Genomic DNA, 14,294 nt, shown 5'->3' with positions numbered 1-14,294 from the left:
AATGAATGAAGCACACATGCATGACTGACTGAATGAATATTAATAAGATGATAAGCCTCTAGTGCCAGGTATACTACAAAAGACAGCTGACAGATTCATAGGAACAATGGCTAAATGCTTATTATATGCCAGGCAGTGTGCAGCAAAAACTATAAAAAGCAAATGCAAGAACATAAAACCTTAGGAGTCTGAGGGTTTTTAAAGTAAGAAAAAATGGTCCATGTTACCACTTCATTATCTTTGCAAACACTGCTGTGTAATCACTGGTCCAGAGAGGCAGTGCTGTTTATGGGAAAGAATACTAGGCTTGAAGCCAGAAGACCTCTGTTTGCTTTCTTGTTCTGTCACTTATGAGAGATCCTTCAGAAAGTCACGTAGCCACCCTGAGCCTCAGTTTCCTCTTCTATAAAACAGGAATTCTGATACCCACTCCACCTCTAGCATAAAGCTGGGGTAAAAATCAAATGAGAAAGTATGTATATGAAGAAAACCATCTACACACCATAAAATGTTATGCAGATTAAAGGCATACTGTTAATAATGATAACCTTGAATCTTTTGACTCTTTTGGTAAACATTATCTTGTATTCCGCATATTAAATCTTATATGAAAGGATATACACACATTCCATTCAAAGTGATAATCTCCTTTAAAGTTCATTACACTTAAAAGTTTATTTGGAAAAGTCACCTATGTGGTAGCAACTCATGTCTGATGATTCCAGATTAATGTGCTCACCCTTCATTTTTTAAGAGAATATTTCTGATGATAATTATTTGAAAGCTTTTTGCTATGGGCAATTCTGACCCTTAGATTTCTGATTTTCTTGAAGTGTCATAATAGTACCAATTAGCAAGTTCCAGGGAAAAACAGAATTTATTATTTTGACCGATAGACACAGAAAAAAAATCTGTGCAAATACTGATGCATTTCAGGTTTGCTTAGTTGTTCGTTGTTAATATATTTATATTTCACTTCACTTTTTAAAATTTTCACTTCACTTTTTAAAATTAAATAAAAAAACTTGATTTCATAGACATATCCACAGCACATTTTTTCCCAAATCACACAAAACTAATGGAAAACAGAAAAAAGAGAAGAGAGGATCATAAGAAAGAGATACAGATAATTAAAATCAATGTTTAGCAAAACACTGAAGTATATCTATGTAATTCATTTTTTGAAATATTAGCAACCCTTTAATTTTTCAATAAATGATAGCATAAAATTAATAAATTTTGGATTTCCACCTAAATATTTGCAACACAAAATCTTTTCAACTTCTTCTCTTCCTTATTTTCCTCAGAGAAAATATCTAGCTTCGTGTTACAAGTGTATGCCCTATTGCATTTGTTCTTATAGAGGCAATATGGCAGCTTCGATGGAGGGATGTCATAATAACATGCTCTACTAGGACACCATAGCTAATAACTTTTAAAACCAAGCTGCTAAAAAAAAAATAATAAAAATAAATAAATAAATAAATAAATAAATAAATAAACCCAAGCTGGTTTTTCACAACTTTGGCATAAGCAATTTCAAAATATCTTATAATAATATAGAAGATTGGATTACTAATCTAGGGTATTTTTGGCAAGTAAATCTGATACAAAATTTTCTCCATTCCCCATAATTAAGCAGAGAGTAATACTTTGTTCTAGTTCTACATTTGTAACCCCCATACCATCAAAGACCAAGTTTCTTCACTGATTTATTGAGGCAGAAATTCTTGGCTTATTTACCTTCCAAAATAGTGTGAATATAGTCAGATGATCAGATGTATTTGGTGTGGATATCTATACAACTGTGGGTGCATTCAGATTAAGAAAATAAGGAACGCTTTACTAACACATTGTACTGTTAATATAAGTTTTTGTGTTTTTCATCATTATCTAGGGGCACCTGAGTAGATCAATTGGTTGAGTGTCTGACACTTTGATTTCGGCTCAGGTCATGATCTGGGGGTCATGAGATAGAGCCCTGGTAGGGCTCTGCACTCAACAGGGAATCTGCTTGAGATTCCCTCCCTCTCCTTTTGCCTCTCCCTCTCCCCTCTTTCCTTCTCTCCCTCATTCTCTCTAAAATAAATAAATGAATCTTTTTTAAAAATCATTATCTAGATTTGCCTTCAGACCAACAGGATGACAGACCAATTTGTAAATCTAATAAAATTTATGCTCAGAAAGAAAATAGTTTTATATATTTCCTTTGATAAGTCTTTGAACTGTTGAGGTTTTTATTTTTTCTATGTGATTTCTGTTTCCTGTGGGATAAGCTTTTCCTGTCTTTCTCAACAAATTAGTCAACAATTTCCATTATAGTACATTAGAAATATATTGATACATTAAATACAGCTTATATTCTTCATTGATTTATAATTTGAGTGTCTTACATATATTTCCTTTTCCTTTTTTCTTTTTCTTTTTTTTTTTTTTTGGCTTTCCTAGCTCATGAGAAAATCCAAACTCAACTTGAAAATAATAGCATTATGAACATTCATATACCTTCCATTTAGATTCAACAATAATTCATATATTTCCACATTTGCTTTCTCTTTCTCTGTGTATATGTATGCATAAGAACATTCTCAAATATAACACAATGTTATTTTATGACCAAAATTTTTTCATTGTTATTGAATTTTTATAGAACAAAAATTCCATAAATATCACCTAGATCCAATTATATTCACATTTTCCTAATAGCCCTTACCAAAAGAAAAAAAAAAAAAGGTCATCCGATGGCTCATTTGCCACTGACATTGTTGCTATTTTTATATACTTCATGGAGTTGTTATAGCTCCTTATTCTCTTTTAATTCAGAACGATCCCCCTCCCGGCTTTTTTTCCCCATAATATTGAACTTCTTTAAAGCATTTAAGTCGGGATCCCTGGGTGGCGCACGGTTTGGCGCCTGCCTTTGGCCCAGGGCGCGATCCTGGAGACCCGGGATCAAATCCCACGTCGGGCTCCCGGTGCATGGAGCCTGCTTCTCCCTCTGCCTGTGTCTCTGCCTCTCTCTCTCTCTCTCTCTCTCTCTGTGTGTGTGTGTGACTATCATAAATAAATTTTAAAAAATTAAAAAAAATAAAGGATTCAAGTCTAGTCGTCTTGCACAGACTATCCCATATTCTAGATGTAACTAGTTGTATCAGCAAGGCTCAGTTTAATTTGTACCCCCCACAACTTTGTATTTCCTTAAACTGGCAATTAGGTGAGAGGTTCCGTTACAGTTAGATCAAACATGTTTGGCCAGAATAGTGCACAGGTGGTACTGGATACCCCATGATTGATCATATAGTAACATATAAGGTCACTCTGTCCCTCTGGAAGTCACAAACCTGCCCATTTGGTAAAGGTAGAGACCGTTTGACCTCTCCATAGTAAACTTACATCTTCTCTGTTTCAGTTTGAACCATAAAAATACCCTCTTCCTCAACACCCTTTCACCCAATGACTTTAGCAACCACAAATCATACTCACGTGAATCGATTATGATATTAAGGACCCTAAAATGGGGCTTTTCTAATTTTATCCTTTTTTCCACGTTTATCCGTTGGCACTTTTTTCTGAAGGATTTTCCTCTGCTTTGTTTTCTTTCCCTCCCTTGTCAATTTGATGGTTATTTTTAATATTTTATTTTTCAGTCCTCATAACTTCTCTAATATAAATATCACCCCTATTTTGCAAGTGAAAAAAACTGAAGAACAAGAAGTAACTTGCTCAGCATAGCTAGTAAATGGCAGATACAAACATGGAATTCAGATCTCACTCCTCTTCCAATATAGTGGCTAATTATATCACAGTTACTTCATAATATGCGGGCTCACCTCATATGAAGCACCTGCTCAACCTCTTAATTACCAAAGGTCTTTCTCTTCAAATACTTCTGCTGTGGAACCGTGACTAAGCCTCCCATTAGAAAAGTTCAAGAATTAATACCTAAATGTTCCCAATATTGGTTTTAGGGGCTAGGCTAAGATAAATGAAAAATAAAAATAGATGATGGGCTGGCCAGTAATGGGGACAACACTCCTCACCCCACACTCTAAAACTAAAGACCACATCAAAAAATCTAGAATGCTCTTGGAAGGGAGGCAAATGGGATATTGACCCAGCCACAGTTTGTAGACCAAGTCCCTTGAAACCAGCAATTGCAGAATTTCCAGGTAATTCTCTTATTGGCATTGGGGCCATCTCAGAATTTGGCTGGGGAAAGATGTGTTGTTTGACATGAAGCTAACTTTGTTCTATTATAATTAATTAAAACTACAAATGTTGGATATATTTGCACCTCGTCAGCCAATACTATCTCCATCTGCCCATTTCCTTTCCCTCTGCCTCTTCTTTGCTTCATCTACAAAGTAGGGTTATTAATAAGAGCATCTGACCATGAGAGACTCCTAACTCTGGGAAACAAAGAGTTGTGGAAGGAGAGGTGGGCAGGGGGATGGGGTAATGGGATGACGTGCACTGAGGAGGAGAACACTTGATGGGATGAGCATTGGGTGTTATACTATACGTTGGAAAATTGAATTTAAATTTAAAAACGTTTTTAAAATTAAATTTAAATTTAAAAAAATATATGAGCATCTGAAGTTACGGAAGATAATGTATAAAGCTTCCACACAGGGAAGCCTGGGTGGCTCAGCGGTTGAGCATCTGCCTTTGGCCCAGGGTGGGATCCTGGAGTCCCCGGGATAGAGTCCCACATCAGGCTCCCTGCATGGAGCCTGCTTCTCCCTCTGCCTGTGTCTCTGCCTGTCTCTCTGTGTGTATTTCTCATTGATAAATAAATAAAATCTTTAAAAAAAAAAAAAAAGCTTCCAGATAGTATCTGGTACTTACCCCCTTTACTTCAATTCCACTTTTTCCTTTCTCCTCTTTTCCCCTTTATCACTCTCCTATTATTCCTTCCTGGAAAGAAGCAGTTTGGCCATTTGTATAAAAACTAAACAAACACCACATAAAAGCAGGGGAGGGGACCTAAATTTATTTTTCTAGGAACAAGCACTTAATACTAAGTGCCTATGGTATGGTACAAGATCTTAGACACAAAAGTAGTGAAAATTTCCCCAGAAAGTGCAGAGAAAGTAGCCATTATAATGTAAATGCAAAAATAAAGGTCTGCACATGGTTTGGGGAGCTCAGAGGAAGAAATATCCTCAGCACCATGACTCCAAAAGCTCTCTGTCTCTCATAAGCACTGATTAGGGAGGAACAGTTGCTTCATTTCCTTGAAACAACAAAAACAGGTTATGGCATTATGTTTATTTTAATTGAAGGAGAATCTAAAAGGAAAGTTAATAGGAACCTGACTTGCAGGAAAAGGTTTCCTGGGAGATTTGCTGAAAAGTGAGAGCAAAGGCCCTGGAACTCTAGAAATTATCTTCATGAACAGAATTGCATAATCACAGCTCAGGACAGGCCAGACTGTGTGTTCCCAGAATTATTCTTCTAGCCGTCAGTGCCATTTTGACATCCTTCAGGCGTGGGGATGTTTGCACTCATTTCATCAGAAGATCTCAGACCTGCATCAACTCACATTTAGAGAACAGAGCCCCAGGAAGAGTGAACTCCCCTTGGGAATCTCACCCCCTCCTTAATATCCTAAGCCCAGCTGTAGACAGCCAGTTCCTAAAGTTCAAACAAGCCTCCTCCTCAGTGAACTTCTCATGTGACCTTGAATGAGTCACTTAACATCTTGAGTCTGTTTCCTCACTTGTACAATGGAGACAGAGATGCTGACCTTCCTCTCAGGCCCACTCTGAGGAACAGTTCATTAGCAATCACAAAGGACTTTGAAAAAGTAAATGCTGAATTATAATTTTGGTCAATCTTGGTGCTTCCCACTCAATCACTCCCTCTTGGGTAAATGATCAAAAGTGTTGGCTGAGGGACACCTGGGTGGCTCAGCAGTTGAGCGTCTGCCTTTGGCTCAGGGTCTGATCCTGGAGTTCTGGGATCGAGTCCCATATCAGGCTCCCTGCATGGAGCCTGCTTCTCCCTCTGCCTATGTCTCTGCCTCTCTCTGTCTCTCATGAATAAATAAAAATCTTTAAAAAAAAATGTTGGCTGAACCAGACACTTCTGAGCCAAAAATTCACCCCATACCAAAACCTGGCTCCTCCAGAGACCCACAGAAATCCTTTCCTGCCTGTCACCACAGGGCAGGTGTTTTCCTACCACTAATCAGGACACAGGAATCCCAAATGTGAAGGGTATTCAAACTCGTACTTACCAGACACTTCAATTCCAAGGGAATTCTGATAAAGTAACAAGTACAGCCGCAGGGATGTGTAAACCACATTTCCTCTGGGTCTGTGGCGGTTTTCAATTATGAAAGTATGTATTTATTTATTTTTAACAAATAGTTGCCAAACACTTAAAATGTGCACATTAGAATGAAATCCTTTTCAGCTCAGCCAGTAGGAATCCTGTCATAGCCAGGAAGTCATGTTACAGACACATCCAACCTCGCACCAGGGCCAGGTGGTAGGGAGGGTAGGCTGCATAAACATTATGTCTCCCCTGGGTGCTTGACTTGTCCTGGTCCTCACAACTCTCAAAGCACTTAGTGTCGAGCACATCTTTGCAAAAACTGACTCCTTGCTACCAATAAAGCAATCAATCAAGTCCTGGATTGAATTTTAACTGGACACTCCCTGGTTTAGGAAAATAAACATGCCAATTCCTCTAATACTAAATACACTTTGAACTGAAACTGGAGGTGAGTAAATGGAGTCACAAACCCAACGAGAATTAAATACATGTATTTACTAAGTCTCATTAATAGTTGCAGGTGGAGTAAAACTTGGGTCTTGGTTTAAATGATTGTATACTCATTGACACTCCATCTGAGCCATTCAAAAGCTAGAGCACTTCTGTGAATCATTCTGTAGTTGGGCACCTATTATTAACCGCAAATGTGGTAGGACTGTTCCTGTCAGGGATTTATATAAGAAAACTGCTCTGTGGAATGATGGCTAGGCTAGTAGTTAGTAGATGGATTTGGAACCCAAGCATAACACATTCAAACGCTGTGATTTGAGGAATCACCTAAACTCTCTTAGCTTAAGTTTTATCCTCCATGAAATGAGAATAATAACAAATGCCCTTCCTAAGTCCAGGGCCATTGGGAGGCACTAATGGAATGATGGATGTAAAAATATTTTGTAAACTATAAAGCACTCTACGAGTTTAAAGGATGACAATGATTATTACTTCTATTAAATCTTCATGGACTAGTTGAATTTGGAAACCCCTCATTGAATGAATAAAAAGGGCATTAGAGATATTCAGACAGTGCCTATAGATTGTAACAAATAAGTGTGGATTGTCATGAGTAGAATAAGAAGAAAAAAATGTTTTCTTCAGATTCTGTCTTTGATTAGAAAGATACCATCGGTTTCAGTGTGCTTTTCACAGCTATTGAATTTATGATCTTTGCAATTAACTTCTAGAATATTCATATTGAAATGGCATGCCATAAAAATAACTGTTTCAGAGAAAATTATGTGGCAAGAACAAAGGAAAAAAACAAAATATTTCTGTCTACTCCAAAAAGTTTCAGAGTTAATAAAATTCAGTATGCCCTCAGATAGTAAAGGCCCAAAAACAGTATCATTTTGAGGAGAATTTAACTCCCTAGTATCACCAAAGCCTGTGGAATACTGTTAATTTACTACGAGGAGATACAGGACAAATATTTTAAAAAATCGGGATGCCTGGGTGGCTCAGTGGTTGAGCATCTGCCTTTGGCCCAAGGTGTGATCCTGGGTCCCGGGATTGAGTCCCGCATCGGGCCCCTTGCAGGGAGCCTGCTTCTCCCCCTGCCTGTGTCTCTGCCTCTCTCTCTCACTCTTTGTGTCTCCCATGAATAAAGAAATAAAATCTTTCAAAATGTATTTTTAAAAATTTTAAATAAATAAAAATAAAATGTATTTTAAAAATTGGTATATATAGGCAGGTGAAATGCAATATGGATTTCTAAAATAGTCACAACCAAGTTTACCTATGTTAGCAGATATTTGCATTTATTAGTGTAAACAGATCGTTATAAAATAGTAAAATGACATAAAATGAAATGATATACAATAAACTTTACAAAAATGTAAATTTAGTCCTTGGTTCATAGTCTTTTCTCATATTTTTCCAAATTCTTTTGAAAATATTCATGTGCCACCTGTTATTGATTTAGGATACTACAATTTTTGTTTTATAAGCTTATATTCTCTTATCCTGTACACTAAGAATATACAGACTAATTTGTTATATTATTCTACATAACTAGCCTTCATATACTGGAAGACATGTTTGGAAGCAACCATGCACTCAATTTAGCTTTCCCAAACTGCTATCTTAGGAGATAGGGGAGATACAGCATTATGTCCTTGATGGAGTGGGAGGAAACAGAATCAATCCTTCTCTCTCTTCCCTCCTCTCTTTCCTTCTCTGTCTTTAGAGCCCTCTGGAACAAAAATTAAAAATGTTAGAGGAAAGCAACTCTATTTTTTTAAACATTTTACCCAAGCAATTTTTTTTTTTTTACTTAAGAGTGTATTTATTATCTCTTGATGTATAACAAATCACTCCCATATTTGGCTCCTTAATATAACAAACATTTATTCTTTCATTGTTCCTGTGGGTCAGGCATCCAGGTATAGTTTAGCTGGGTCCCTCAGACTCGGGGCCTCTCATGAGCTTGCAGTCAAGCTGTCAGCTGGAATATGGTAAGCCCCAACCCCAAGTGGGGATGAAGGCTTTAAGTTCACTTACAATTATTATAGCCAGGCTGAAGATCCGCCTGTACTGTTGGCCTCAGCTCCTCAGTATGCCCAATGGGTCTCTCCATAGGACTGCTCACAACATGGCAGTTTGCTTTCCCTAGGGCAAGTGATCCCAGGGAGTGTGCAAGAGAACACCACAATGGAGGTCACAGTCTCTTAGTAACATAATTTCAGAAATGATATCTCTGTACTCTTGCCATAGTCTAGTCATTAGAAGCAAGGCGCTAGGCCCAGTCCCAGGCAAGGGGCTTAGATAGCATTACATATCATTCTTAGATCACTCTAGAAAATACAAAGCAATGACAGATGAGTTTATTCCTGATGAAACAAAATCACCATGCTCAACATGACTAACTCCACTCACAAAATGCCTCTGACGAAGTGAATTTTTATTCCAAAAGAAACTAATTTAGTCATTTTCAAAACTGTTTCTGATCAAACTCCTAAACAGCAGAGTGCCTAAAATGTGCCAGACACTGGGCTTGGTACTGACTGCACAAAGAGAGAAACAGCCTCTGTTTTCAAGTTTAATTTTGAACTTCGTTGTTTATTTCCAGATCTTTGAAAATCTTTTTAAATGTTTTAGTTATTTGGATTTTGTTTTGTTTTGTTGAAACAAGGAATGATTACCCTACTAAATAAATATGCAATTAATTGTGTTCTTCCGAAGAGCTTCAAAGCACTGAAGTGTCAATATCTCCCTGGATCGTAGATTCCCTAAATAAATAGATTCAGTTTACAATGATACAGACTAACACATAAAAGAATTAGGTTGCCTGTTCTCTGCCACAAATGTAAGAACAGATAATGGAATAAAAGAAGCTGTCGTACCTGAATGGCTATCCGTTTCCCTATTCACCAAGGATTATTACTTTTCTCTGAGCTCAACAAGCCAGTTAGAATCATTAATTTCACAAACCTACTCATGTACTTATTTTTACTCTCTCGCTTCTTTATCCCTTGACTTACTATAATCTACCCCTTTCAGCTTTTCCCTGCCCTTATCTTTGCCTCATAGCATTTAACTTTTGAATCACACAGTTGTTCCGTAGCTCTCTTTCATTCCAAACCCACTGTGCTTTACACTAAATCTTTGAACCACTTCCAAAAATCCATGTCAGAGGTGCTTTTGCTGTTTGGAATTCTCATTCTTAGTGGTACTGTCATCAGCGTGGTTCCAATTAAGTCTCTCTTAGTTGACAACAATGTCTTTCCAAAGTAAACGACTTCAAGCTTTTACCTCCATGCACCAAACCAAAATCATGGCCATTCCAAACATTCACATTAGAATGTCCACTATCTCCAGAGCTTGTTTCCCTGTCTGAAACCAGATAATGGGAGAATCTTCAGACAAAATGACATTCAGTGAAGCAAGATACTTGGGTTCTAAGTCAGAGTTGGCCCTTAAAGTCATTTAAGAAAAAAAAAAAAAAAGATAAGAAAAATAAAAAATAAAAAAAAATAAAGTCATTTAAGGAGAATTATAATAATATGCCATGCTAATAGTCCACCCACATAAATTAATTCAATTATATTTCTATCATGTCTTATATGATAGTATGATAAGGTAAAGGTTACAAAGCAAATAGTTAAAGAGGCCACTCTATTTATATAGCTATGTAGTCAATATTTTCATGATAATATAAAATGCCATACAAGATGCTTTTCTGGTGTTTGACGCCACATCTGCCTCAGCTTGTAACATTGCTGGGTCTAAATCATATGAATAAGCATTATGACTTTCAGGGGTCTGGAGCTCTGAAAAATGTAAAGAGAAAAACATTTTTGAAAATGTTTTAAACAAAGACAGTTGTCCACTCAGTTGAATTACACAAACATCACTGGATCCATGAGTTAATGACATAAAATCTAAATGCATTATAGCAGTGAGTGGTCATAAGAGCATAAATCGCTGTCACTGACAATCAGGGAGTCTGGGACCTGTAGGGAAACTAGATGTGTTCATGGCTTCTACTGTGGTTAGCAATATACAATAAGCTGCAAAAATGGGCCTCCAGAGGGAATCTGCAAAAGTTGTAGACAGATGTTCTGAATCTTAGAGTCCAACAGAAGTGTATTTAGGTCAAAGAAGAAGGTTGAACAAGGAGAGAAAGAGCAGAAACAGAATTTGTTGAGTGACCTCTAGAAGCTGTTCCAATAGAAAATTGTCTTGATACTTGCTTTCTAAAAGAGAAATGAGATTAGCTCTGAACTGCCGTTAAACTAACATTAAAAATCTGGATCTAAATGGAATTACATTGAAAATGTTGTAGTATGTGAGGGTTCTAGGACAGCGTCCATAGAAAACAATTATTTTTAAAACAGGATTTATTGAGCCAAAGAACAGTGTGACTTTCTTACATGAGGCTTATTTTTTATATCAGTTGTTCAGTTAAATTAAACTATCTTAGAAAAGTCATTATAATTCTTGTACATATCCTTCTAATATCTATGTGAAGCTACAGAAATTGTTGTAGACAATAAAACCATGATTTACATTGGTGTGACTGGGTTTCTTTTTTCCATTATATATATAATTTTATTTATAGATATAATTGTATTTATCTTATTTGTAGATTTATGATATATACAAATATTTATTTGTATTTATATTTATTATCCATTTGTATATGTAATATTTTTCTATAAAATCAAAATTATATTTAATTTTCCAGTGAGAATAGGAAATACAGCAGTAGAATCCTGTGTAAACTCATAGGATCCTAGGTGTCATCTTGCTACTGCTATGTAGAAAGAAACTGTTATAATAGCTAATAATATTAATAGCTCAGATAACACATTTTAAGCAATTATGATAATAGCTATGTTACCAAATTTCCATCTTTTTCCTTTACCCTAACTTATCCACTCCCTTGTCCCAACTACTTGCTCTTCCAGCGTCTGTCTCAGCCAAACTTATGACTCACTCCAGGCCAGATCTGCTCCCAGATTAGCTTGGTTTCTAAAACTCCTTCAAGGACTAAAATATTATTGTATTTCTGGAATTTAGATGACTTCTACCTTCTAAACCTCTCCACCTGTATCGTGAGGATAATGAAAAAATGACATAAGTTGTCCCGACATAAAAGAAGGTCCATGCAACTTCTTAGTAATAGACAAGGCTCATCATTTTTCACTCATTCTCCCATTTTTGGGTGGTCCTGATGAAGGATGGTTTGCTGATGGCTAGGTACTAACTCTACAAGATTGGGCCTCCTACAAAAAGGGACCCATGTAGTGGTCTCAGCCTAGATTATTTCTTCCTGTTTCTGGAAAGTACATCAAAGGGCAGCACTGGAATATCAAAATATCACTACCATTGACAAAGAGATCTGTTGTGAGAATAATAAAAATATGTTTACACATATGTACTACATTTCTACTCCTGTGTTTGGAGCCATGGAAATTCAGGAAGATGAGGAATCATTTAACATACCAGTAAAACATTAAAAAGTGGCTTAAAAATAAGGGCTGTTTACACCTCTTTGTTATAATGGTGGATAACAACTTAGTTTTCATTTGAAATTTTTGGAAAAGAGTGATAACCAAGAATACATCATACCATGTCAAACTAGTTTAAAGCATGAAATCTTTGTAATTCAGATATGAAGCTAAGGGCCACAAAATCCTTGAATATTCAAGGAAAAGTAAAAAAAAGAGACAGAGAAAAATGGCTCCTACAAACATGAAAGCTGAGTTTTTTTCTATTTAGTGCAACTCCCTTTCTTTTCTTTTTTTAAGATTATATTCATTTATTTATGAGAGACACAGAGAGAGAGAGAGAGAGGCAGAGATGGAGGCAGAGGGAGAAGCAGGCCCCATGCAGGGAGCCCAATGTAGGACTCGATCCCAGGACTTCAGGATCACGACTTGAGCCAAAGGCAGACACTCAACTGCTGAGCTACCCAGGCATTCCCCCTTTTTTTCTTTAAGTAAGCTCTCATGGGACTTGAACTCATGACCCTAAGATCAAGAGCTGCATGCTCCACCCAAATGAGCCAGCCAGGCACCCCTATGCAATTCCCTTTTGCGGTCCTAGTTTACACATTCCATTGACCTAGTTTACCTTTACTTTTTTCTTTGCTAGTAAGAAGAGAGGCCAAAGACAAAATCAGAGATAAGTGGGTGCTGTATCACCTATCTAGTGGCAGCAGTGTGGACTATGGACAAGAGTTCTAAGTCTCGGAAACAATGAGTTGTGCAGACACCCATTTTTCTGTTGACTTCTGCTTAGATATTAAAGATGTTCATTAGATTCAACAACATCCTTCTAACCTACTAACTCTGGAACTGACCTTCATGGAAATTTTTCTTGCCGTTTAGCAGATTAGAAGAGACATTTTAGTTTTGTGACACAACCAATCCGTAAGCAGTAGTTAAATGCCTCTTTATTCTTAGTTCTCTCTTGGCATGTTGGGGATGGCTAAAAAGAAGAAAGACTGTCCTCTACTTTCTATTGTTTAACATATGACTGAACAAAAATACAAAATACAAATTAAGACAAACATATAAGACAGTACTTATTCTAAATATGCACTGCACTGTTTTGATTGTACTAATCCATTAAATTCTCCTACCACCCGATGGAGTAAAAAACAGTTAACTCTTGAACCATGTAGGGGCTAGGGGTGCTGTACAATTTTTCACTCTCGAAAAATTAACCAATGGTCTACTGTTGACCGGAAGCCTTCCCAATAAGATAAAAAGTCAATCAGCACATATTTTGTATGTTATATGTACTATATACAGTATTCTAACAATAAAATAAACTAGAGAAAAGAAAATGTTTTTAGGAAAACCATAAGGAAAATATATTTACGGTATCGTACTGTATTTACCAAAAAAAATATACATGTAAGTGGACCTATGCAGTTCAAACCTGTGTTGATATATTTTTATCTCCACTGTACTGATGGAAAAAGTGAAGCATGGAGAATTTATATAACTTGCCCAAGGTTATATAACTAATAAATTGCAGATCTAGGATTCAAACCCAGGCATTCAGATGCCCCAATCCATGCTCGTATTCTGCATGTTCTACTGAACCTTGAAACAGTCAAGTATTACAGAAAAAGAAGGTAAATGACACTAAAGAGCTTCATGGATAAAATAGAATGGACTTGGAACTTGGCAAACAAGGAGAACATGGCTAGGAAAGGAGCAAGGAATTCTGGCAAGAAGATGAACGATGAGCATGGAGTGTCCGCAGGGGAGTAGAGAAGCCAATCTGACCAGAACGAGTGAGTATGAGGAGAAATTAGATGAGACCATTAGGATGGGGAATATTATGGAAATCCAGAACATTTCCAGTGACAACTGAATTCCTAAGAAGGTAAAGTTATAATTGGGTTAAAAGACATTATCTCAGAAACATATTTTGTTTCATTCCAACACAAATCAAACTGCTCTCCTCTCCAGGTGTAGAGATCTCTTAATGACCATTTCACTCTTGGCAAAATTGAACAGGGGAAGATACTGAATGCAAGGTAAAGTCAAATCCATGCA

General features: G+C 36.7%; 1 long non-coding RNA gene across 1 annotated transcript; it reads right to left on the bottom strand.

The window, feature by feature from the left end:
- Positions 1–8,053: 8,053 nt before the first annotated feature.
- On the bottom strand, positions 8,054–13,528 carry LOC144287872 (uncharacterized). The gene is made up of 3 exons (XR_013355679.1): positions 13,085–13,528; positions 10,446–10,547; positions 8,054–10,110 (listed from the first exon to the last, which is right to left on the bottom strand). It is a non-coding gene; the product is annotated as an uncharacterized LOC144287872 (long non-coding RNA).
- Positions 13,529–14,294: the final 766 nt, after the last annotated feature.

The sequence above is a fragment of the Canis aureus genome, chromosome 17 (genome assembly GCF_053574225.1).
Source record: "Canis aureus isolate CA01 chromosome 17, VMU_Caureus_v.1.0, whole genome shotgun sequence".
NCBI classification, from domain to species: Eukaryota; Metazoa; Chordata; class Mammalia; order Carnivora; family Canidae; genus Canis; species Canis aureus.
This window is presented reverse-complemented; position numbering and strand designations above follow the sequence as displayed.